The sequence below is a fragment of the Entelurus aequoreus genome, linkage group LG01 (assembly GCF_033978785.1).
Source record: "Entelurus aequoreus isolate RoL-2023_Sb linkage group LG01, RoL_Eaeq_v1.1, whole genome shotgun sequence".
Lineage (NCBI taxonomy): Eukaryota > Metazoa > Chordata > Actinopteri > Syngnathiformes > Syngnathidae > Entelurus > Entelurus aequoreus.
In genome coordinates, this window is record NC_084731.1 from 74,303,376 (window position 1) to 74,329,697 (window position 26,322).

At 39.1% G+C, this 26,322-nt stretch overlaps 1 protein-coding gene and 10 non-coding genes across 11 annotated transcripts in view; 2 read left to right on the top strand and 9 right to left on the bottom strand.

Moving 5' to 3' along the window:
* The window catches only part of sema3bl (sema domain, immunoglobulin domain (Ig), short basic domain, secreted, (semaphorin) 3bl), a 225,655-nt gene that overhangs the window by 21,652 nt on the left and 177,681 nt on the right, over positions 1-26,322 (top strand).
* On the bottom strand, positions 8,094-8,175 carry trnas-uga (transfer RNA serine (anticodon UGA)). The gene has a single exon. It is a non-coding gene; the product is annotated as a tRNA-Ser (tRNA).
* trnas-cga (transfer RNA serine (anticodon CGA)) lies at positions 9,276-9,357 on the top strand. The gene has a single exon. It is a non-coding gene; the product is annotated as a tRNA-Ser (tRNA).
* Positions 12,156-12,237, bottom strand: trnas-uga (transfer RNA serine (anticodon UGA)). The gene has a single exon. It is a non-coding gene; the product is annotated as a tRNA-Ser (tRNA).
* On the bottom strand, positions 13,963-14,044 carry trnas-uga (transfer RNA serine (anticodon UGA)). The gene has a single exon. It is a non-coding gene; the product is annotated as a tRNA-Ser (tRNA).
* Positions 16,289-16,370, bottom strand: trnas-cga (transfer RNA serine (anticodon CGA)). The gene has a single exon. It is a non-coding gene; the product is annotated as a tRNA-Ser (tRNA).
* On the bottom strand, positions 18,054-18,135 carry trnas-cga (transfer RNA serine (anticodon CGA)). Its single transcript has one exon. It is a non-coding gene; the product is annotated as a tRNA-Ser (tRNA).
* Positions 20,240-20,321, bottom strand: trnas-uga (transfer RNA serine (anticodon UGA)). The gene has a single exon. It is a non-coding gene; the product is annotated as a tRNA-Ser (tRNA).
* On the bottom strand, positions 21,120-21,201 carry trnas-cga (transfer RNA serine (anticodon CGA)). The gene has a single exon. It is a non-coding gene; the product is annotated as a tRNA-Ser (tRNA).
* On the bottom strand, positions 21,783-21,864 carry trnas-uga (transfer RNA serine (anticodon UGA)). Its single transcript has one exon. It is a non-coding gene; the product is annotated as a tRNA-Ser (tRNA).
* trnas-cga (transfer RNA serine (anticodon CGA)) lies at positions 23,559-23,640 on the bottom strand. The gene has a single exon. It is a non-coding gene; the product is annotated as a tRNA-Ser (tRNA).

Genomic DNA, 26,322 nt, shown 5'->3' on the forward strand with positions numbered 1-26,322 from the left:
AATCAGCGTCTAGCAGCTTTATTTATCTATTAAAATGCTACTTTATTGTTTCACCAGTGTAAAGGGTGACCCCTACCGGCTGTGCTGAACCATGATTGCAACCATGATAAAAATAATTGAGAAGCAAGTTGTCGGTGGCTGAGGGGGGGCATGAGAAGACAATACACATGTCTTCAGCGAGGTGGCATGTAGATGCTGGTGACAGCAACTCATAGTGTTTTTTTTAACGGATAAATAAGTAAAACAATAAATATGAACAGTTGTTTTTCAATTTAGGGGGGGGGGGGGCGTGAAACAACAATACATCTTTTCAGGTTCTAAGTCGTTTTTCAATTTAGGGGGGCGTGAAAAAAATTATGTCCCCAAGGGGGGCATGACAAAAATAATTGAGAAGCACTGGGTTATCCATATATGGCGGCTTGGTAGAAGCACTGCTTGGATTTAACAATAGGCTCAACCAGGAAATATGCTCAAGTATACAAATGTATACGATTAGGTGTCAGGGGGGGCGTGAGAAAACCATGCACATATCTTCAGCTAGGTGGCATGTAGATGCTGGTGACAGCAACTCATAGTGTTTTTTCAACGGATAAATAAGTAAAACAATAAATATGAACAGTTGTTTTTCAATTTAGGGGGGGCGTGAAAAAAATTATGTCCCCAAGGGGGGCATGACAAAAATAATTGAGAAGCACTGAGTTATCCATATATGGTGGCTTGGTAGAAGCACTGCTAGAATTTAACAACAGACTCAACCAGGAAATATGGTAGAGTATACGATAAGTTGTCGGTGGCTGAGGGGGGGCATGAGAAGACAATACACATGTCTTCAGCGATGTGGCATGTAGATGCTGGTGACAGCAACTCATGGTGTTTTTTTTAACGGATAAATAAGTAAAACAATAAATATGAACAGTTGTTTTTCAATTTAGGGGGGGCGTGAAAAAAATTATGTCCCCAAGGGGGGCAGGACAAAAATAATTGAGAAGCACTGAGTTATCCATATATGGCGGCTTGGTAGAAGCACTGCTCGAATTTAACAACAGGCTCAACCAGGAAATATGCTCAAGTATACAAATGTATATGATTAGGTGTCAGGGGGGGCGTGGGAAAACCATGCACATATCTTCAGCTAGGTGGCATGTAGATGCTGGTGACAGCAACTCGTAGTGGTTTTTTTAACGGAAAAATAAGTAAAACAATAAATATGAACAGTTGTTTTTCAATTTAGGGAGGGCGTGAAAAAAATTATGTCCCCAAGGGGGGCATGACAAAAATAATTGAGAAGCACTGAGTTATCCATATATGCCGGCTTGGTAGAAGCACTGCTCAAATTTAACAACAGGCTCAACCAGGAAATATGGTCGAGTATACGATAAGTTGTCGGTGGCTGGGGGGGGGGGGGGGGGGGGCATGAGAAGACAATACACATGTCTTCAGCAAGGTGGCATGTAGATGCCGGTGACAGCAATTAATAGAGTGGTTTGTACGGATAAATCGATAAAACAATACATCTTTTCAGGTTCTAAGTCGTTTTTCAATTTAGGGGGGCGTGAAAAAAATTATGTCCCCAAGGGGGGCATGACAAAAATAATTGAGAAGCACTGGGTTATCCATATATGGCGGCTTGATAGAAGCACTGTTCGAATTTAACAACAGGCTCAACCAGGAAATATGCTCAAGTATACAAATGTATATGATTAGGTGTCAGGGGGGGGGCATGAGAAAACCATACACATGTCTTCAGCTAGGTGGCATGTAGATGCTGGTGACAGCAACTCATAGTGTTTTTTTTAACGGATAAATAAGTAAAACAATAAATATGAACAGTTGTTTTTCAATTTAGGGGGGGTGTGAAAAAAATTATGTCCCCAAGGGGGGCATGACAAAAATAATTGAGAAGCACTGGGCTATCCATATATGGCGGCTTGGTAGAAGCACTGCTCGAATTTAACAACATGCTCAACAGGGAAATATGCTCAAGTATACAAATGTATATGATTAGGTGTCAGGGGGGGCGTGAGAAAACCATGCACATGTCTTCAGCTAGGTGGCATGTAGATGCTGGTGACAGCAACTCATAGTGTTTTTTTTAACGGATAAATAAGTAAAACAATTAATATGAACAGTTGTTTTTCAATTTAGGAGGGGTGTGAAAAAAATTAGGTCCCCAAGGGGGGCATGAAAAAAATAATTGAGGAGCACTGGGTTATCCATAATGGGGGCTTGGTAGAAGCACTGCTCAAATTCAACAACAGGCTCAACCAGGAAATATGGTCGAGTATACGATGAGTTGTCGGTGGCTGGGGGGGGGGGGGGGGGGGGGGCATGAGAAGATAATACACATGTGTTCAGCAAGGTGGCATGTAGATGCTGGTGACAGCAATTAACATAGTGGTTTGTACGGATAAATCGATAAAAAAATACATCTTTTCAGGTTCTAAGTCGTTTTTCAATTTAGGGGGGGGCGTGAAAAAAATTATGTCCCCAAGGGGGGCATGACGAAAATAATTGAGAAGCACTGGGTTATCCATATATGGCGGCTTGGTAGAAGCACTGCTCGAATTTAACAACAGGCTCAACCAGGAAATATGCTCAAGTATACAAATGTATATGATTAGGTGTAAGGGGGGGGCGTGAGAAAACCATGCACATGTCTTCAGCTAGGTGGCATGTAGATGCTGGTGACAGCAACTCGTAGTGGTTTTTTTAACGGAAAAATAAGTAAAACAATAAATATGAACAGTTGTTTTTCAATTTAGGGAGGGCGTGAAAAAAATTATGTCCCCAAGGGGGGCATGACAAAAATAATTGAGAAGCACTGAGTTATCCATATGTGCCGGCTTGGTAGAAGCACTGCTCGAATTTAACAACAGGCTCAACCAGGAAATATGCTCAAGTATACAAATGTATATGATTAGGTGTCAGGGGGGGCGTGAGAAAACCATGCACATGTCTTCAGCTAGGTGGCATGTAGATGCTGGTGACAGCAACTCATAGTGTTTTTTTTAACGGATGAATAAGTAAAACAATTAATATGAACAGTTGTTTTTCAATTTAGGGGGGGGTGTGAAATAAATTAGGTCCCAAAGGGGGGCATGAAAAAAATAATTGAGGAGCACTGGGTTATCCATAATGGGGGCTTGGTAGAAGCACTGCTCAAATTCAACAACAGGCTCAACCAGGAAATATGGTCGAGTATACGATAAGTTGTCAGTGGCTGGGGGGGGGGGGGGGGGGGGGGGCATGAGAAGACAATACACATGTGTTCAGCAAGGTGGCATGTAGATGCTGGTGACAGCAATTAATATAGTGGTTTGTACGGATAAATCGATAAAACAATACATCTTTTCAGGTTCTAAGTCGTTTTTCAATTTAGGGGGGGCGTGAAAAAAATTATGTCCCCAAGGGGGGCATGACAAAAATAATTGAGAAGCACTGAGTTATCCATATATGGCGGCTTGGTAGAAGCACTGTTCGAATTTAACAACATGCTCAACAGGGAAATATGCTCAAGTATACAAATGTATACGATTAGGTGTCAGGGGGGGCGTGAGAAAACCATGCACATGTCTTCAGCTAGGTGGCATGTAGATGCTGGTGACAGCAACTCATGGTGTTTTTTTTAACGGATAAATAAGTAAAACAATATATATGAACCGTTGTTTTTCAATTTAGGGGGGCGTGAAAAAAATTATGTCCCCAAGGGGGGGATGACAAAAATAATTGAGAAGCACTGAGTTATCCATATATGGTGGCTTGGTAGAAGCACTGCTCGAATTTAACAACAGGCTCAACCAGGAAATATGCTCAAGTATACAAATGTATATGATTAGGTGTCAGGGGGGGGGGGGGGCGTGAGAAAACCATACACATGTCTTCAGCTAGGTGGTATGTAGATGCTGGTGACAGCTACTCATAGTGTTTTTTTTTAACGGATAAATAAGTAAAACAATAAATATGAACAGTTGTTTTTCAATTTAGGGGGGGGCATGAAAAAAAATGATATCCCTGTGGGGGGCATGACAAAAATAACTGAGAAGCACTGGGTTATCCATATATGGCGGCTTGGTAGAAGCACTGCTCGAGTTTAACAACAGGCTCAACCAGGAAATATGGTCGAGTATACAATAAGTTGTCGGGAGGAGGAGGGGGGGCGTGAGAAAACCATACACATGTCTTCAGCTATGTAGCATGTAGATGCTAGTGTTAGCAACTCGTGGAGTGGTTTGTACGGATAAATAAATAAAACAATAAATATTTTCAGATTTTAAGTCGTTTTTCAATATGGTCCCCATGGCCAAGTATACAAGTATATATTGTATACAAAAGTATACAATAAGGTGTCAGGGGGGCGTGAGAGAACAATACACATGTCTTCAGCTAGGTGGCATGTAGGTGCTAGTATTAGCATGTGTTAGAGTGGTTTGTACGGATAAATCAATAAAACAATGAATATGATCAGGTTCTCAATCGTATTTCAAAATAGGGGGGGCGTGAAAAAAAAATCCCCCAAGGTAGGAGCATGACAAGAAATAATTGAGAAACACTGGGTTGTTGATGTTGAATTCATTAATGATGTTTATCGTCTGTATTGATTTTCTTTGCTATAGCTTGCTGATAGCGATCGTTGATGTGCTTCTTAAGTGTGTGTGCGTGTGTGTGTGTGTGTGTGTGTGTGTGTGTGTGTGTGTGTGTGTGTGTGTGTGTGTGTGTGTGGGGTGTGTGTGTGTGTGTGTGTGTGTGTGTGTGCATCAGAGGAATATTTTCCCACCTGTGGTGATGGTCAGGGACACAACATGAATGCACCTTGTGTTTCCGGAAGAATACCTACCTGCCTGGAGAGAAAGTGAAAAACGAGGTGTCAAGTTAACTTTCAGTTTCGATTCCTGCCAAAGAGTAGCAACCGAGGTGGACACACATTGAGTCTCATTAAGGTTCGGTAAGAAGAAATACCAGCCTACAGAGAGAGCATAGCAGGAGGTGTCGAGTTAACTTTCATTTTTGATTCCTGCTAAGGCGTGGCAACCTGGGTGGACAAAAGCACGACAGACAGGCAACCGTTTTAGAGATTGCGCCCGACCGTTCTCGTCAACTCAAGTCAAACTTCGGTCCTAGTCATCATTTTAGACTGCTTTGGAGCCAAAAGGATGTGGGCGGGACTAATAGACATGTGACCATAAGAAGAGCATCTTGATGCGTTTTGGAGCAGAAACGCTTCTAATGGAAAACATATGTGCACACACACACACCGTTTTTTTGTGCGTGTGTGTGTGTGTTAGTGTGTGTGTGTGTGTGTGTATGTGTGTGTGTGTGTGTGTGTGTGTGTCCATCTCAGTCCGCCAATGTCCAATTTGTACACCAGAGATGTCAGCATGAGATTTGGAAGTAGACCTCAATAAATCGTTCATATTTTTCTCTGGTTCTTCTCCTCACACCCAATTTTACTCCACTCCCAAAAAAAAAAAAAAGTCCTTTATAAGGCTGTCTGCTTCGTATCAAACGTATCGTCGGAGAGAGTTTGCCTCCACACCAGTGGAGATGTTTCCCTGCTGCCAAATCAGCGTTAATGATGTTGCCGAGTAAACATGGCGAGAGCGTTGATGGAGCGCAGACCTGCGCCAAGGTTTTGAAATACGCCAGGTTTTTTGTACTTTCTGCAGGAGGGAGGGTCTTCGTGTCCAGGTAGCAAAAGCACAAATGACATCCTGACGGGGGCGATGTTTAACAGAGATACAAAATGTCGCCCTGGTTTTCAGACGGGCGCCTCAGTTAAGGTCCAGTTAAATGGTCCAGCATGGGGCCGCAAGAAAGTTGCGAGTGGCAGCACTTTGATGAAGAAGGCGAAGAACACGCGTGGGTTTGATAAAGAACTCATGGCAAAGTACAAAGGTGACACAAAAGTATGATTATTTTGCAGAAAATGTGTTTTTGTGTTGATGTTGCAGGAAGGATTCAATCAATCAATCAATCAATCAATGTTTATTTATATAGCCCTAAATCACAAGTGTCTCAAAGGGCTGTACAAGCCACAACGACATCCTCGGTACAGAGCCCACATACGGGCAAGGAAAAACTCACCCCAGTGGGACGTCGGTGAATGACTATGAGAAACCTTGGAGAGGACCGCATAGGGGAGACCGAAAGCAATGGATGTCGAGTGGGTCTGACATAACATTGTGAAAGTCCAGTCCACAGTGGATCCAACACATCAGCGAGAGTCCAGTCCACAGCGGGGCCAACAGGAAACCATCCCGAGCGGAGACGGGTCAGCAGCGCAGAGATGTCCCCAACCGATGCACAAGCTAGTGGTCCACCCGGGGTCCCGACTCTGGACAGCCAGCACTTCATCCATGGCCACCGGACCTATGCAACTCCCCCTCGCAAGGGACAGGGGAGAAGAGGAGAGAAGAAAAGAAACGGCAGATCAACTGGTCTAAAAAAGGAGGGTCTATTTAAAGGCTAGATTATACAAATGAGTTTTAAGATGAGACTGAGGTAGCATCTCTAACTGTTACCGGGAGGGCATTCCATAGTATTGGAGCCCGAATAGAAAACGCTCTATAGCCCGCAGACTTTTTTTTGGCTCTGGGAATCACTAATAAGCCGGAGTTCTTTAAACGCAGATTTCTTGCCGGGACATATGGTACAATACAATCGGCGAGATAGGCTGGAGCTAAACCGTGTAGTATTTTATACGTAAGTAGTAAAACCTTAAAGTCGCATCTTAGGTGCACAGGAAGCCAGTGCAAGTGAGCCAGTATAGGCGTAATATGATCAAACTTTCTTGTTTTTGTCAAAAGCCTTGCAGCCGCATTTTGTACCAACTGTAATCTTTTAATGCTAGACATAGGGAGACCCGAAAATAATACGTTACAGTAATCGAGACGAGACGTAACGAACGCATGAATAATGATCTCAGCGTCGCTAGTGGACAAGATGGAACGAATTTTAGCGATATTACGGAGAATTCATTGGACTTTGTCTTGTGGAGGCATGTCAGCATGCAGCATATCATGCATTGTCTAGACCAAAGAATGTGTCAAGTGAGGCTGCGATGGCCTGGAGGTTAAGGTGTTGGACTTTTTTTTTTTTCCACACTTCTTCCTGGGTTAATTGACACATAGCAGCACTGTCATGACCAAGTAATGTTGCTGAAATTCCAGTAACTTCATCCATCCATCCATCCATTTTCTACCGCTTGTCCCTTTTTGGGGTTGCGGGGGGTGCTGGAGCCTATCTCAGCTGCATTCGGGCAGTAGGCGGGGTACACCCTGGACAAGTCGTCACCTTCCAGTAACTTCAGATTACGTCCATTGTCTGCAAATGTTGGCAAATGTCAGGTCCAATGTATTTTTTTTTTGTTAGTTTTTTTTGTTTTACACCTACAGAGCATAAAGCAGCATATCATGCACTGTCTTGACCAAATCATGTTGCTGAAATTCCAGTAACTCCACTTTACGTCCATCGTCTGCAAATGTTGGCAAATGTCAGGTCCGATGACTGTTTTTTTTAAAAACAATTTTTTATTTTTTTACACCTACAGAGCATAAAGCAGCATATCATGCACTGTCTTGACCAAATCCTGTTGCTGAAATTCCAGTAACCCCAGTTTATGTCCGTCTGCAAATGTTGGCAAATGTCAGGTCCGATGACTGTTTTTTTTAAAACAATTTTAATTTTTTTACACCTACAGAGCATAAAGCAGCATATCATGCACTGTCTTGACCAAATCACGTTGCTGAAATTCCAGTAACTCCAGCTTTCATTCATTGTCTGCAAATGTTGGCAAATGTCAGTTTATTTTTTATTTTTCCTTTGCATATCTACAGAGCGTAAAGCAGCATATCATACATTGTCTTGACCCAAAGATCTTATTTTTATTCTAGTGCCATTCCGGAAATGACACACACGCTAGTGCATGATATGCTGCACGCTGCTATTTGGAAGGACATTAATTTGTCAAAAAAAAGATTTGACCTGAAATTTGCAGCAAAACCATTGCAGTTATTTGATGAAACACAATAAGATATTTTGGTCAAGACAATGCATGGTATGCTGCTTTATGCTTGTAAGTAAAAGCTAGACATTGACGCTGTGAGCAGGGTTCGAACATACGCGGGAAGATCCCATCGGATTTCAAATCCAACGCCTTAACCTCTCGGCCATCACAGCACTAACTTTTAAGTATAGAAATAAGTTAGAAGTTTAAGAAATGATGACAAGCCAGTGCATGGTATGCTGCATGCTGTTATTTTTAAGGAAATTAAGGAAAAATAAGAAGATTGGACCTGAAAGTTGAACACACACACACACACATTCCACACTGGCTTGTACGTCATATTCAAGGTTTGGTTTTCGTTCCGACGCATAAGCTTCAGAATGTGTTAAATTGTATTTTACACAAATGTTTTTATATGATTTATCGTTGTTTTGACATGAGGGCTTCCAATTCTGTGCAAACTTAGCATTTTTCTGAGCCATATCAGCATGCAGCATATCATGCATTGTCTTGACCAAAGAACGTGTCAGGTGGGGCTGAGGTTAAGGTGTTGGACTTTTTTTCCACCTTTCTTCTTGAGTTCATTGACACATAGCAGGAAACAGCATATCATGCACTCTCTTCAACAAAATATCCACTACAATTCAACAACATGTTGTTTGGCAAATGTCAGATCTTACCTTCTGTTCCTCTTTTCAGTGTAGCAGCATGCAGCATATCATGCATTCTCTTGACCACGTACAGTTATTAGAGTTCATGGACAAATGGAGACCATCTCCGTCCGAAAAAAAGACTTGTGTTTTCTCTTCTCCCCCTTTTTGTGTAGTCACATGTAGCACATCCCATGCAGCATATCATGCACTGTCTTGACCAAAAAATGTCAAATCTCATCTTTCACCAATTGACGACAAATTTTGGCACGGATTTAATGTCCATTGTCTTATTTTCTATCCTTGCCTACAACATCACCGCATGCAGCATATCATGCACTGTCTTGACCAAAATTGTTACTATAATTCAAGCTTTATTAATTGTTTGCAATTGTCCTTGTTCAAATTCCAGGTCCAATAATTTATTTCCACATACCACTATGCAGCATATCATGCATTCTCTTGACCAAATAGTGTTATTGCTATTCCAGCTTTCATCAGTTGTTTGCATGTCTTTTGCATGTGGAAATTTCACATCCAGCAGCTTAACTTCCCTCCATAGAAATACGTGCAGCATATCATGCACTAGCTTGAATGTTGGGCTGAGGGACTTGACACGTGTGGCTGTGATGGCCGAGAGGTTAAGGCGTTGGACTCGAAATCTAATGGGATCTTCCCGCGCAGGTTCGAACCCTGCTCACAGCGTTCCTTTAGTGGCTTTGCATGCCATGCACTGTCTTGACCGGAACCTCCTACTACTTTTCCATCTTTCATCAAATCCTTAGCTTTAAAAAAAAAAAAGGGTTAACATGTAAACAGTGATATCACAGCATCCCCCGAAGAGCAGTCTCAATCTGTGTTATTGGAAAGAACAGTGATATCACAGCCATCCTGGAAGAGCAGCATATCATGCACTGTCTCAAATTGTGTTAATGGAATAAAGAGTGATATCACAGCATCCCTCAAAGAGCAGCATATCATGCACTGTCTCAATCTGTGTTATTGGAAGGAACAGTGATATCACAGCCATCCTGGAAGAGCAGCATATCATGCACTGTCTCAATTTGTACAATTTGAATGAACAGTGATATCACCTCATCCCTCGAAAAGCAGCACATCATGCACTGTCTCAATCTGTGTTAATGGAATGAAGAGGGACGGCGTGGCGAAGTTGGTAGAGTGGCTGTGCCAGCAATCGGAGTGTTGCTGGTTACTGGGTTTCAATTCCTACCTTCCTAGTCACGTCCGTTGTGTCCTTGGGCAAGACACTTCACCCTTTGCTCCTGATGGCTGCTGGTTAGCGCCTTGCATGGCAGCTCCCGCCATCAGTGTGTAAATGTGGAAATACTGTCAAAGTGCTTTGAGTACCTTGAAGGTAGAAAAGCGCTGTACAAGTATAACCCATTTATCATTTATTTATTTATAAGAGTGATATCACAGTATCCCTCGAAGAGCAGCATATCATGCACTGTCTCAATTTGTACAATTTGAATGAACAGTGATATCACAGCATCCCTCAAAGAGCAGCATATCATAGACCGTCTCAAATTATGTTATTAAAATAAACAACGATATCACAGCATCCCACTAAGCGCAGCATACCATGCTCTATCTCAATCTGTGTTATTGGAATAAACAGTGACATCACAGCATCCATTAAAAAAACCCTGCATATCATGCACTGTCTAAAATTGTGTTATTGGAATAAACAGTGATACTCTCGAAGAGCAGCATATCATGCACTATCTCAAACTGTGTTATTGGAATAAACAGTGATATCCCAGCAGCATAATATGCACTGTCTGAAATGTTATTTTTGGAATAAACAGTGATATCACAGCATCCATCAAAGAGCAGCATATCATGCACTGTCTAAAATTGTCTCGTTGGAATAAACGGTGATATCACAGCATCTATCGAAGAGCAGCATATCATGCACTGTCTCAAATTGGGTTATTGGAATAAACAGTGACATCACAGCAGCATATCATGCACTGTCCCAAACTGTGTTATTGGAATAAACAGTGATATCCCAGCAGCATAATATGCACTGTCTGAAATTGTATTTTTGGAATAAACAGTGATATCACAGCATCCATCAAAGAACAGCATATCATGTACTATCTAAAATTGTCTTGCTGGAATAAACAGTGATATCACAGCATCTCTCGAAGAGCAGCATATCATGCACTGTCTCAAATTGGGTTATTGGAATAAACAGTGATACTCTCCAAGAGCAACATATCATGCACTGTCTCAAAGCATGTTATTGGTATAAACAGTGATATCACAGCAGCATATAATGCACTGTCTCAAAGTGTGTTATTGGAATAAACAGTGATATCCCAGCAGCATAATATGCACTGTCTGGAATTGTATTTTTGGAATAAACAGTGATATCACAGCATTCATAAAAGAGCAGCATATCATGCACTGTCTCAAATTGGGTTATTGAAAGAAACAGTGACACCACAGCAGCATATCATGCACTATCTCAAATTGGGTTATAGGAATAAACAGTGACACCACAGCAGCATATCATGCACTGTCTCAAATTGTGTTATTGTAATAAACAGTGATACTCTCGAAGAGCAGCATATCATGCACTGTCTCAAAGTGTGTTATTGGAATAAACAGTGATATCACGCCATCTGTCAAAGATTGTGTCACATGCGAGACATGTTTGTGTCGCAATTTGTAGTGCTTCCCTTTGTAGGACATCACACACACACACACACACACACACACACACACACACACACACACACACACACACACACACACACACACACACACACACACACACACACACACTACGAGCTAATAGCTGACATCTGCAGCTTGTTACCCGTCTTAGCAGCCTGACTGTGAGAAACCCACAAGGCGGCCTCACCTCGCTCTCCCACTGTTCATCCATCCAACCATTTATCCACCATCCTAACCTGTCCACCCATCCAACCATGTATCCTCCATCCTAACCTGTCCACCCATCCAACCATTTATCCTCCATCCTAACCTGTCCATCCATAACGTTCCACTTTCGTCCGTCCTTTGCCACCTCCTGTCCTCCAGTCTGCACATCTGTCTTCAGTGCGTCCTTTCTCTCGCCAGGCGACAAACCCAAAGTGACACACCAAAGAGCGTCCGGTTTCAAAGATGGCCGCGGCGTTGGTTGGGGGATTGTCTTACAGTGTCAGGGGTCCAAGTGAGTCGGGTTCAGGCCTGCGCTGTCAAGTCCAACAGGATACATGTGATCAATAACAGTAGAAAATATGCTTCGGACGCTTTGATGTGCAGATTAGAGGATCTGCTGACCGCCAGTTACGTAACGTTGCTCCTTTTGTAGCCCAATAAAAGCCAATGGATAGCAGAAGTGTCTGCTCTTAAAGCGACAGTGTCGAGTTATTTGAGCCTAAAAAAACACCTTCAAAGTGCATGATATGCTGCATGCTGCTATTTGACAGTATGCTGCTTTATGCTTGTAAGTAAAAACTAAACAGTGACGCTGTGAGCAGGGTTCGAACCTGCGTGGGAAGATCCCATTGGATTTCAAGTCCAACGCCTTAACCACTCGGCCATCACAGCACAAATATGGTGACAAGTGAGTGCATGATATGCTGCATACTGTTATTTCGGACTAAATTAAGGAAAAATAAAAGATTGGACCTGAAAGTTGAACCAAAAATATTGCAATTATTTGATAAAACATTAAATTACTATAACATATTTTGGTCAAGACCATGCATGATATGCTGCATTATGCTCTGTAAATAAGAATTTGACATTAAAAGTGAGAACAGGGTCCCAACCTGGGCAAGAAGATCCCATTAGAATTGAAGTCCAAGTGCTAACCTGTAAGCCATCTCAGCCTCTTTAGAAACCAAAATAGTTATACATTCCGGAAATGACCTACACGCTAGTGCATGAATTGCTGCACGCTGCTATTTGGAAGGACATTAATTTGTAAAAAAAAAGATTAGACCTAAAATTTGCAGCAAAACCATTGTAGTTATTTGATGAAACATTGATATACAATAAGATATTTTGGTCAAGACAATGCATGGTATGCTTGTAAGTAAAAGCCAAACATTGCCACTGTGAGCAGGGTTCGAACCTACGCGGGAAGATCCCATTGGATTTCAAATCCAACACCTTAACAAACTTTTGTGTCTAGAAAATAGTTAGAAGTTTAAGAAATGATGACAAGCCAGTGCATGATATGCTGTTATTTCTAAGGAAATTAAGGAAAAATAAGAAAAATGGACCTGAAAGTTGAACCAAAAATATTGCAATTATTTGATAAAACATTAATTACTATAAGATATTTTGGTCAAGACAATTTTTAAAGATTAAAGTACCAATGAATGCATGATATGCTGCATTGTGCTCCGTAAATAAAAATTTGACATTAAAAGTGAGAACAAGGTCCCAACCTGGGCAAGAAGATCCCATTGGAACTCAAGTCCAATGTCCTAACCTGTAAGCCATCTCAGCCTCTTTAGAAACGGAAATAGTTGTACATTACGGAATTGACCTACACGCTAGTGCATGATATGCTGCATGCTGCTATTTGGAAGGAAATTAATGGACAAAAAAAACATTAGACCTGAAATATGCAAAAAAACTATTGCAGTTATTTGATGAAACATTGAAATACAATAAGATATTTTGGTCAAGACAATGCATGGTATGCTTGTAAGTAAAAGCTAAACATTGACGCTGTGAGCAGGGTTCGAACCCACGCGGGAAGACCCCATTGGACTTCAAATTCAACGCCTTAACCTCTCGGCCATCCTGTCTAGATAATAGTTAGAAGTATAACAAATGATGACAGGCCAGTGCATGATATGCTGCATGCTGTTATTTCTAAGGAAATTAATGAAAAATAAGAAGAATGGACCTGAAAGTTGAACCAAAAATATTGCAATTATTTGATTAAACAATAAATTACTATAAGATATTTTGGTCAAGACAATGCATGATATGCTGCATTATGCTCCGTAAATAAAACATTTACATTAAAAGTGAGAACAAGGTCCAAACCTGGGCAAGAAGATCCAATGTCCTAACCTGTAAGCCATCTCAGCCTCTTTAGAGACAGAAATAGTTGTACATTCCGGAAATGACCTACACGCTAGTGCATGATATGCTGCATGCTGCTATTTGGAAGGAAATTAATGGACAAAAAAAACATTAGACCTGAAATATGCAACAAAACTATTGCAGTTATTTGATGAAACATTGAAATACAATAAGATATTTTGGTCAAGACAATGCATGGTATGCTTGTAAGTAAAAGCTAAACATTGACGCTGTGAGCAGGGTTCGAACCTACGCGGGAAGACCCCATTGCATTTCAAATTCAACGCCTTAACCTCTCGGCCATCACAGCACAAACCTTTCTGTCTAGATAATAGTTAGAAGTATAACAAATGATGACAGGCCAGTGCATGATATGCTGCATGCTGTTATTTCTAAGGAAATTAATGAAAAATAAGAAGAATGGACCTGAAAGTTGAACCAAAAATATTGCAATTATTTGATTAAACATTAAATTACTATAAGATATTTTGGTCAAGACAATGCATGATATGCTGCATTATGCTCCGTAAATAAAACATTTACATTAAAAGTGAGAACAAGGTCCCAACCTGGGCAAGAAGATCCTATTGGAACTCAAGTCCAATGTCCTAAACTGTAAGCCATCTCAGCCTCTTTAGAGACGGAAATAGTTGTACATTCCGGAAATGACCTACACGCTAGTGCATGATATGCTGCATGCTGCTATTTAGGAAGGAAATGAATGGACAAAAAAACATTAGACCTGAAATTTGCACCAAACTATTGCAGTTATTTGATGAAATAACTTTTGGTCAAGACAATGCATGGTATGCTGCTTTATGCTTATAAGTAAAAACCAGACATTGACATTGTTAGCAGGGTTCAAACCTGTGCAGGAAGATCCCATTGGATTTCAAAACCAAAACCTTAACTGCTCTGCCATCACAGCACAAATTACTTGACAAGAGAGTGCATGATATGCTGCATGCTGTTATTTCTAAGGAAATTAAGGAAAAATAAGAAGATTGGACCTGAAGTTGCACCAAAAATATTGCAATTATTTGATTAAACATTAAATTACTCAAATATATTTTGGTCAAGACAATGCATGATAAGCTGCAATATGCTCTGTAAGTAAGAATTTTACATTAAAAGTGAGAACAAGGTCCCAACCTGGGCAAGAAGATCCTATTAGAATTCAAGTCCAAGTCCTAACCTGTAAGCCATCTCAGCCTCTCTAGAAACCAAAATAGTTGTACATTCCGGAAATGACCTACACGCTAGTGCATGAATTGCTGCATGCTGCTATTTGGAAGGACACTAATTTGTCAAAAAAAAGATTTGACCTAAAATTTGCAGCAAAACCATTGCAGTTTTTTGATGAAACATTAAATACAATAACATATTTTGGTCAAGACACTGCATGGTATGCTGCTTTATGCTTGTAAGTAAAAGCTATGCATCGACGCTGTGAGCAGGGTTCGAACCCACGCCGGAAGATCACATTGGATTTCAAATTCAACGTCTTAACCTCTCGGCCATCACAGCACAGACTTCTCAGTCTAGAAAATAGTTAGAAGTTTAAGAAATGATGACAAGCCAGTGCATGATATGCTGCATGCTGTTATTTCTAAGGAAATTAAGGAAAAATAAGAAGATTGGACCTGAAAGTTGAACCAAAAATATTGCAATTATTTGATTAAACAATAAATTACTCAAATATATTTTGGTCAAGACAATGCATGATATGCTGTATTATGCTCTGTAAATAAGAATTTGACATTAAAAGTGAGAACAAGGTCCCAACCTGGGCAAGAAGATCCTATTGGAACTCAAGTCCAATGTCCTAACCTGTAAGCCATCTCAGCCTCTTTGGAGACGGAAATAGTTGTACATTACGGAAATGACCTACACGCTAGTGCATGATATGCTGCATGCTGCTATTTGGAAGGAAATGAATGGACAAAAAAACATTAGACCTGAAATTTGCACCAAACTATTGCAGTTATTTGATGAAATATTGAAATACAATAACATTTTTTGGTCAAGACAATGCATGGTATGCTGCTTTATGCTTGTAAGTAAGAGCAGGGCTCAAGCGGATTTTGACTCCAACACCTTAACTTCTCGTACATCATAGTCTTTTTTCTATCTTAAAAACAATTTAAAATTCCACAAATGATGACAAGCCAGCGCATGATATGCTGCATGTTGCTGTTTCTAGGGAAAGGAAGGAAAAATAAAAGATTGGACCTGAAATTTGCACCAAAAACATTGCAGTTATTTAATGAAACAATGACTAAGATCTTTTGGTCAAGACAATGCATGGTATGCGGCACGCAATGCAGAAAATGCGTGGTATGCGGCACGCTTCTATTTGGAAGGATATTAATGGACAAAAAAAAGAATTGACCTGAAATTTGCCAACCAAAAGTATTGTAGTTATTTTCTCAAACGTGGAATTACAAAAAGAGTTTTGATCAAGACAATGCATGGTATGCTGCTTTACGTCTTTTTATGTTCCCAATGTATATTCTAAAGAAGATTTGAGCAACTGCACGAGTAAGAAGATAAACGCTGTGAGCAGGGTTCGAACCTGCGCGGGAAGACCCCATTGGATTTCGAGTCCAACGCCTTAACCTCTCGGCCATCACAGCCTGGAGTTATTTCGGAAATGTATCTACATTCCAGAAGTGACAAACAGTGCATGACATGCTGCATGCTGCTATTTGGAAGGAAATTAAGAGAAAATACAACTTTGGACCTGAAATTTGCACCGAAAACACTGCAGATATTTGATGAAAGATAGAATTACAAAAAAAATATTTCGGTCAAGACAATGCATGGTATGCTGCTTCATGCCCTGTAGATGGAAAAATGGGGGAAAATAGACAGAACACCAGAAATGTGCCAACATTTGCAGACAATGGATGAAAGCTGGAGTCACTGGAATCTGAGGGACATTACTTGATCAAGACAGTGCATGATATGCTGCCATTTGGAAGAAGATTAAGGGGGGTAATAATTGTTTAACCTAAAACTTGCACCAAACACATTGCAGTTCATTAATGAATTACGATCTTTTGGTCAAGACAATGCATGGTATGCTGCTTTGTAAGTAGGAATTGAACATAAACGCTGTGAGCAGGGTTCGAACCTACGCGAAAAGATCCCATTGGATTTCGAGTCCAACGCCTTAACCTCTTTGGGGGGGAGTCAATAGTTCCACATTACCGAAATGACATACACGAGAGTGCATGATATTCTGCATGCTACTATTTGAATGCGCTGGTTTGTACGTCACTTCTAGAATGTAGTGTTTAAAAAATAAAACACTCTACAGTGCAGTTGCTCAAATCTTCTTCTCTTTGGATCAAAAAAGGACATAAAGCAGCATATCATGCATGCTCTTGACCAAAAAATATTTCTGTAATCCAATAGTTAATCAAATATCTGCTATTTTTTGGTGCAAATTTAAGGTCCAATGTTTACTTTTTTAATTGTATTTTCCTTCGAAATCGCAGCATGCAGCATATCATGCACTGGCCTGTACGACATTTCTGGAAAGTAAATTTATGGTCGGCTGAGAGAGATTAAGCCTTTAGACTTGAAACCAATTGGGATCCTCCTGCGCAGGTTGGGACCCTGTTCACAGCGTAATGTCCAACTCTTACTTACAGAGCATAAAGCAGCATACCATGCATTGTCTTGACCAAAAGACCTTACTTTAATTCAATGTTTCATCAAATAACTGCAATACATTTGGTGAAAAATGAATGTCCAACGTTGGATTTTCTCTTGCTTTCCTTACAAATAGCAGCACGCAGCATATCATGCACAGTCTTGTGCATCATTTCTGGAAAGTGAAATAATTTCCAGAAGATACGAACGAGTCTGTGATGGCCGAAAGTTTAAGGTGTTATCCTCGTATCCTTTCCTAGCATATACAGTACATCTGGATTATACATATCATGCATTGTCTTAAACAAATAATCTTATTATAATACAATATTTCATCAAATAACTGCGATCTTTTGGAGCAAAATTCATTAGTCATTGGACATTGAAATGCCAAAGTTTGCAGATAATTGATGAAAGCAGGAGTTGCTGGAATTTCAGTAAAATTATTTGGTCAAGACAGTGCATGGTATGCTGCTTTATGCACTGTCGATGGAAAAATATAAAGTAAAAAGACACTTGCCAAAGTTTGCAGACAATGGAAGAAAGTTGGAGATGCTGGAATTTCAATAACATTACTCGGTAATGACAGTGCATGGTATGCTGCACGCAGTTCTGAGGAGAAGATTTGAGAAACGGCACAATAAAGAAGTAAATGTTGTCGCTGTGAGCAGGGTTCGAACCTGCGCGGGAAGATCCCATTGGATTTCGAGTCCAACGCCTTAACCTCTCGGCCATCACAGCCGTAAGACACTGTATGATATGCTGCATGTCGCTTTTTTTAGAAGGAAATTAGGGGAAGAGAAAGATTTCACCTGAAGTTTGCGCTAAAAATATTGTAGTTATTTGATGAAAGATAGAATTACAATAAGATGCTTTGGTCAAGACAATGCATGATATGTTGATTCATGTTCTGTATATGGAAAAAAAATAGAAATCTCTTAAATTTTCTCTTACTTACTTAGCGTCAATGTCTGTTATTTGTGCAGTTGCTGAAATCTTCTTCTTTATCATATACATTTGTATCTAAAAAGACAAAAAGCAGCATATCATGCATTGTCTTAACCAAATAACCTTATTGTAACTCCATATTTCATCAAATAACTGAAATATTTTTGGTACAAATTTCAGGTCCATTAATTTTGTTCCCCCTTACTTTCCTTCCAAATAGCAGCATGCAGCATATCATGTACGTCATTTTTGGAATGTGTACATTTGGATAAAAAAAGGACAAGTCTACCAAAGTTTTGCAGATTTCAGGTTAAATGTGCTCAGTTCATTGAAAGTGCATGCAGCATATCATGTACTGTCTTGACCACATAATGTTAATGCAAATTTTGGCCAAATTCAGGTGCCATGTCTATTTTAACTTTTTTGTTCCATCTACGGGGCATAAAGCAGCATATCATGCATTGTCTTGACCAAAGATTATTATTGTAATTCAATCTTTCATCAAATAACTGCAATATTTTTATTGCAAATTTCAGGTGTAATGTTTTTTTTAATTTCCTTCCAAATAATAGCATGCAGCATATCATGCACTGTCTACATGATTTCGGTATTGTAGAACAGAGGCTGTGATGGCCGAGACGTTAAGGCGTTGGTTTCGAAATCCAATGGGATTTTCCTGCACAGGTTAGAACCCTGCTCATAGTGTAGTAGTGTGTTATCTGTGCAGTGGCTCAGTTATTTTCTGTTGAATATCCATTTGGAAAAAAAAGGACATAATGCAGCATGTCATGCATTGTCTTGACCAAATATCCGTAATGTAATTCAATATTTCATCAGATAAATACACACGTTTGGTGCAAAATTCAGTCATTGGACATTGACAACTGAAATAAGAGAAAATAAAACATTGAATCTGAAATTTGTACAAAAATTAATAAGATTTTTTTGGTCAAGACAATGCATGATATGCTGCATTACACTTTGTAGATTAAAAAAAGCTGTGGTATTCTAAAGCGATAAGCCCGCCCCCTCCCCTCCTACATCACGTGACATTGTTAGGACTTGTTCGGAGCTGCGTTCGGACTGCCTGATTATGAGATTCTTCTTTAGAATATACATTTGTATCTAAAAAGACAAAAAGTAGCATATCACGCATTGTCTTAAAAAAAAGAACCGTATTGTAACTCAATATTTCATCAAATAACTGCAATATTTTTGGTGCAAATTTCAGGTCCATTAGTTTTTTCTCCTTTAATTTCCTTCCAAATAGCAGCATTTTTGGAATGTGTACATTTGCATAAAAAAAGGAGAAGTCTACCAAAGTTTTGCAAATTTTAGGTTAAATGTGGTCAGTTCATTGAAATTGCATGCAGCATATCATGTACTGTCTTGACCAAATAATGTTACTGCAATGTTTTGCCAAATTCAGGTACCATGTCTATTTTACCTTTTTTGTTCCATCTACGGGGCATAAAGCAGCACATTGTCGTGACCAAATAATCTTACTGTAATTCAATATTTCATCAGATAACTACACACGTCTGGTGCAAAATTCAGTTGTCATTGGACATTGACAACTGAAATAAGAGAAAATACAACATTGGATTTGAAATTTGTACAACAATTAATGAGATGTTTTGGTCAAGACAATGCATGATATGCTGCATTACGCTTTGTAGATGAAAAAAAGAAAAGAAAATAGACATTGGACATGAAATTTGCCAACGTTTGCAGATAATGGATGGAAGGTGAAGTTACTGAAATTAGTAACATTATTGGGTCAAGACAGTGCATGATATGCAGCACGCAATTCTGATTCAATTAAATGAGGAGAATATTTGACATGAAACCTTGAGCAAATGTACGAGTAAGAAGTTGGTCATAAAATTGAAAATCACGCTGTGAGCAGGGATCGAACCTGCGCGGGAAGATCCCATTGGATTTCAAGTCCAACGCCTTAACCTCTCGGCCATCACAGCCCTTTATTCACAGTTTGTTTTTTGACACACAAGCCAGTGCATGATATGCTGCATGTTGCTATTTGGAAGGAAAGTAAGAGAAAATAAAACATTCAGAATAAAATAAATTGTACAAAAATATTGCAGTTATTTAGTGAAAGATTGAATTACAATAACATATTTTGGTCAAGGCAAGGCATTATATGCTGCTAGGTATTAGGAAAAAAAATAAACATGAGACAATACATTTTACAAATTTTACAGACAATGGTTGAAAGCTCACTGGAATTTTAGTAACATTGTTTGGTCAAGACAGTGCATGATATGCTGCACGTAGTTCCGCTTCAAATACCTGAGGAGGACATTTGACCTGAAATATGCAAAGCAAAAATGTGGTCATTAGACATAGAAACATTGGATTTCCAGTCCGACACCTTAACATCTCCGCCATCGCAGCTGCATTTGCTGGAGTTATAATAACATCTGTGAGTCGAGACGATGCATGTAATGCTGCGTAACGCCAAGCAGAAAGGGAAGAAGGAAAATCGGACATCAAACCTAAAATTTGCCAACATTTGCAGACCCTTTTTGCACCGAAAACATTGCAGTTATTTAATGAAAGATAGTGAAATATTTTGGTCAAGACAGTGCATGATATGCTGCCATTTGGAAGAACATTAAAGAAGGGAGGAGGGGGAAGAGGGGGGGGTGAATTGTTAGATCTAAAAAGTGCAGTTAGTTGTTAAATTAATTGAATTAAGATATTTTGGTCAAGACATTACATGGTATGCTGCTTTGTCAGTTAAAATTGAACATAAACGCTGTGAGCAGGGCTCGAACCTGCGCGGGAAGATCCCATTGGATTTCGAGTCCAACGCCTTAACCTCTCGGCCATCACAGCCTTATTTAAACTTTCTACATTCCAAAAGTGACACAAAGACAGTGCATGATATGCTGCATGCTGCTACAATCTTATTATAATACAATATGTCATCAAATAACTGCGACTCAAAATCCATATTCTTTTTATGTAGGATATCCATTTGGATAAAAAAGGACATAATGCAGCATGTCATGCATTGTTTTGACCAGATAATCTTACTGTAATTCAATATTTCATCAGATAACTACACACTTTTGTTGCAAAATTCAGTTGTCATTGGACATTGACAACTGAAATAAGAGAAAATAAAACATTGGGTCTGAAATTTGTACAAAAATTGATACGATTTTTTGTTCAAGACAATGCATGATATGCTGCATTACGCTCTGTGGATGAAAAAAAGAAAAAAAAGAAAAATTGGACATGAAATATGCCAACGTTTGCAGATAATGGATGGAAGGTGAAGTTACTGAAATTAGTAACATTATTTGATGAAGATATGCTGCACGCAATTCTGATTCAATTAACTGAGGAGAATATTTGACATGAAACCTTGAGCAAATGTACGAGTAAGAAATTGATCATAAAACAAGCTCCGCCGCTGTGAGCAGGGATCGAACCTGCGCGGGAAGATCCCATTGGATTTCAAATCCAACGCCTTAACCTCTCGGCCATCACAGCGACTCTTTTGTTGACCTTGTTCTACATTCCGGAAATGACACACAAGACAATGCACGATATGCTGTGTGATGTTATTCGGAAGGAAAGTAAGAGAAAATAAAACATTGGGAATATAAACAATTGTACACAAATATTGGTGAAAGATTGAATTACAAAAAACATGGTTTGGTCAAGACAATGCATGGTATGCTGCATTATGCTAGGTAGCTGGGAAAAATAGACACTAGACAATACATTTTACAGACAATGGGTGAACTGGAATTTTAGTAACATTGTTTGGTCAAGACAGTGCATGGTATGCTGCACGCAGTTCTGCTTCCATTACCTGAAATATGCAAAGTAGGAATGTAGTCATTAACCATAGAAACATTGGATTCCCAGTCCGACACCTTAACATCTCCGCCATCGCAGCTGCTTTTGCTGGTGTTATAATAACATCTGTGAGTCGAGACCATGCATGTAATGCTGCATAATGACAAGCAAAAAGGGAAGAAGGAAAATCGGACATTAAACCTGAAATTTGCCAACATTTGCAGACCCTTTTAGCACCGAAAACATTGCAGTTATTTGATGAAAGATAGTAAAATATTTTGGTTAAGACAGTGCATGATATGCTGTCATTTGGAAGAACATTAAAGGGGGGTTGTTAGACCTAAAAATTGCAGTTAGTTGCTGAATTGATTGAATCAAGACAATGCATGGTATGCTGCTTTGTAAGTAAGAAAGAACATAAACGCTGTGAGCGCGGGAAGATCCCATTGGATTTCAAGTCCAACGCCTTAACCTCTCGCCCATCACAGCCTTATTTTTGCCTGGAAATATTTCAACATTCCAGAAGTGACATACAAGACAGTGCATTATGCTGTTATATATATATATATATATATATATATATATACATACAGTATATATACAGTATATGTATATATTCTTCTCTTTGGATAAAAAAATAACATAAAGCAGCATATCATGCATTGTCTTGACCAAAAAATCTTATTGTAATCCAATAGTTCATCAAATAACTGCAATGTTTTTGGTGCAAATTTCAGGTCCAATAAGTAGTTTTTTGTTTTATTTTCCTTCTAAATCGCAGCATGCAGCATATCATGCACTGCCTTGTACGACATTTCTAGAAAGTAATTTTATGTTCGGCTGAGAGAGGTTAAGCCTTTAGACTTGAAATCCAAAGGGATCCTCCTGCGCAGGTTGGGACCCTGTTCACTGTCTTGAGCGACATTTCCAGAAAGTAGAACAATTTCCAGAAGAGTCTGTGATGGCCAAAAGGTTAAGGTTTTATCCTCATATCCTTTCCTAGGATATACATCTGGATTAAAAATAAAGCATATCATGCATTGTCTTAACCAAATAATCTTATTATATTACAATATTTCATCAAATAACTGTGATCTTTTGGTGCAAAATTCAGTAGTCATTGGACATTGAATTGCCAAAGTTTGCAGATAATTGATGAAAGCAGGAGTTGCTGGAATTTCAGTAACATTATTTGGTCAAGACAGTGCATGGTATGCTGATTTATGCACTGTCAATGGAAAAAAATAAAATAAAAAGACATTTGCGGACAGTGGATGAAGGTTGGAGTTGCTAGAATTTCAGTAACATTACTTGGTCATGACAGTGCATGATACACTGCACACAGTTCTGAGGAGAAGATTTGAGAAACTGAACACCATTGTCGCTGTGAGCAGGGTTCGAACCTGCGCGGGAAAATCCCATTGGATTTCGAGTCCAACGCCTTAACCTCTCGGCCATCACAGCTCTTTTTGACGTGAAAATATATCTACATTCCCGCACTGACGTACAAGCTAGTGCATGATATGCTGCATGTTGTTATTTGAAGGTGAAATGATGGGAAAATAAAACATTTTACCTGAACTTTGCACTAAAAGTATTGCAGTTATTTGATGAAAGTTTGAATTACAGGATTATTTGGTCAAGACAATGCATGATATGCTGCTTAATGCTCTGTCGATGGGAAAAAAGATAACATGGACATCGCACCTGAATGTTGCCAACATCTGAAGACAGTGGATGAAAGCTGCAGTGACTGGAATTTATATTTGATGAAATATGGAATTACAATAAGATTATTTGGTCATGATTTGCTGCTTGATGGAAAAAACATAGAAATCTTATATCATGTATTGTCTTAACTAAAGAACCTTATTGTAACTTAATATTTTTGGTGCAAATTTCAGGCCCATTATTTTTGTTCCCTTTCATTTCCTTGCAAATAGCAGCATGCAGCATATCATGCAATGTCTTCACCAAAATATGTTGTTGTAATCAGAATCACTAAATAACTGCAATATTTTTGTACAATTTTTTTTATTCCCAATGTTTTATTTTCTCTTACTTTCCTTCCGAATAACAGCATGCAGCATACCATACACTGTCGTGTACGTCATTTGGGGAATGGCGATCAGAGGCTGTGATGGCCGAGAAGTTAATGCATTGGACTTGAAATCTAATGGGTTGTTCTCGCGCAGGTTAGAACCCTGCTCCCAGTGTCGTAGTTTGTTATCTCTGCAGTTGCTCGGTTTTTTTCTGTAGAATATCCATTTGGATAAAAAAAGGACATAATGCAGCATGTCATGCATTGTCTTAACCAAATTATCTTATTGTAATTGCCCACGTTTGGGGCAAACTTCAGTTGTCATTGGACATTGACAACTGAAATAAGAGAAAATAAAACATTGGACCTGAAATTTGTACAAAAATAATGAGATTTGTTGGTCAAGACAATGCATGATATGCTGCATTATACTTTGTAGACAAAAAAAGATAAAAACATTGGCAGATAATGGATGGAAGGTAATGTTACTGAAATTAGTAATATTATTTGGTCAAGACAGTGCATGATATGCTGCACACTATTTTGCTTCAATTAACTGAGCACATTGTACCTGAAACGTGTACCAAAAATATTGCAGTTATTTGATCAAACACTGAGTTAAAGTAAGATTATTTGGTCAAGACAGTGCATGGTATGCTGCTTTATGCACGGTCGATGGAAAAAAAGAAAAACAAAAGACCTGCCAAAGTTTGAAGACAATGGAAGAAATGTTATGATTATCTTTAACCGAATCACAGCAGTGCTCAAATTAAAAAACAGCATTCCCTCTCATGTGATATTGCTTAATTAACATTAATGATGTGCACTTTAACAACTAGGCTTACAACTATACCTAATATATAAAGGGGTGGAAAAGTGACTATTACCTGCATGGCAAACATTAGCTAACCAGAAGGCAATAACAATGTAAACAAAAAACACCTGCTTAAAAGATCTAATACAAATGTCTCTGAGGAATGTAAGGTGGGACCGTGGGAGTACTGTAATTACCTAACGTTCCATTATTATTTTCCATAACAATTTAGCCCCCTCCACAATATTAACCCGACGTTAAAACAGAACTAGCTATTTATTGATTAGCAATTGCCGAATCATGTAACATTAGCTTAATGCTAAAAAGACAGGTTACTATCACCAGTGTTGGGTTAGTTACTGAAAACCAGTAACTAGTTACAGTTACTAGTTACTTCATTTTAAAAGTAACTCAGTTACTTACACCAAAAAGTAATGTGTTACTTTGAAAAGTAACTATTTAGTTACTTCTTTTTTTCTTCTTTTTTTTTTTTAAAGCTCCCATTAATGCCCTTTTAGCCTTCATTTCAGTACTGTTATTGCACTGGAGAATAATACAATGTGTTGATCAACTTGACATGCATTTGCATCACTGAACTCTGCTAAGCAATGTGGTCTACATACAACACACAAAGACAAAGATATGTTTCAAAGGGCCAATTTGTTTCAGGCCAGAACAAATTGACAAAACTATTTTAAATAGCTGCAACATAACATACATAAGTAACAAACAGCATAATAACAACATAGCTGAAAAGCAAGAAAGGCACACATTACATACACAAAGCCTAACCATGCATTTTTTCCTCAAGGAATTCTGACACAAAATCATGTCTGAAGCCCAGAACACTCTACACATTTCCCCAGTTTTAGTTTAGAGATAAGGAAAGATTGGCCTGGCCCTCTAGCATCCCTCTTTATATTTGTGAACTTTATAGTCTATACATTTAGAGTGATGTGATAATCAAACACTCTAGAAGTCTAGAATGAAAGAGTATATAAGAGAATTGACAGCAACGTTCCCTCTAAGGTGCGCGCCTGTGCAATTGCGCACTGCTCAAGCGTCCTCTGCGCACGGCAAATCTATGCCACGCACACAATCAAATAAAAAATAAGCGCATAACAATTTTCGACACACGGACACGACAGAGAAAACAGTTTTCGTCATCATTGTTCAAATTTGGAACGTCTGTCGAGACGCTTTGAGGACATGAATTCCATCCATCACTTTACTGAGCAAAACTCTTTATTGTCGGCCATAAACACATCACCAAAACATTAGTAAAAAAATG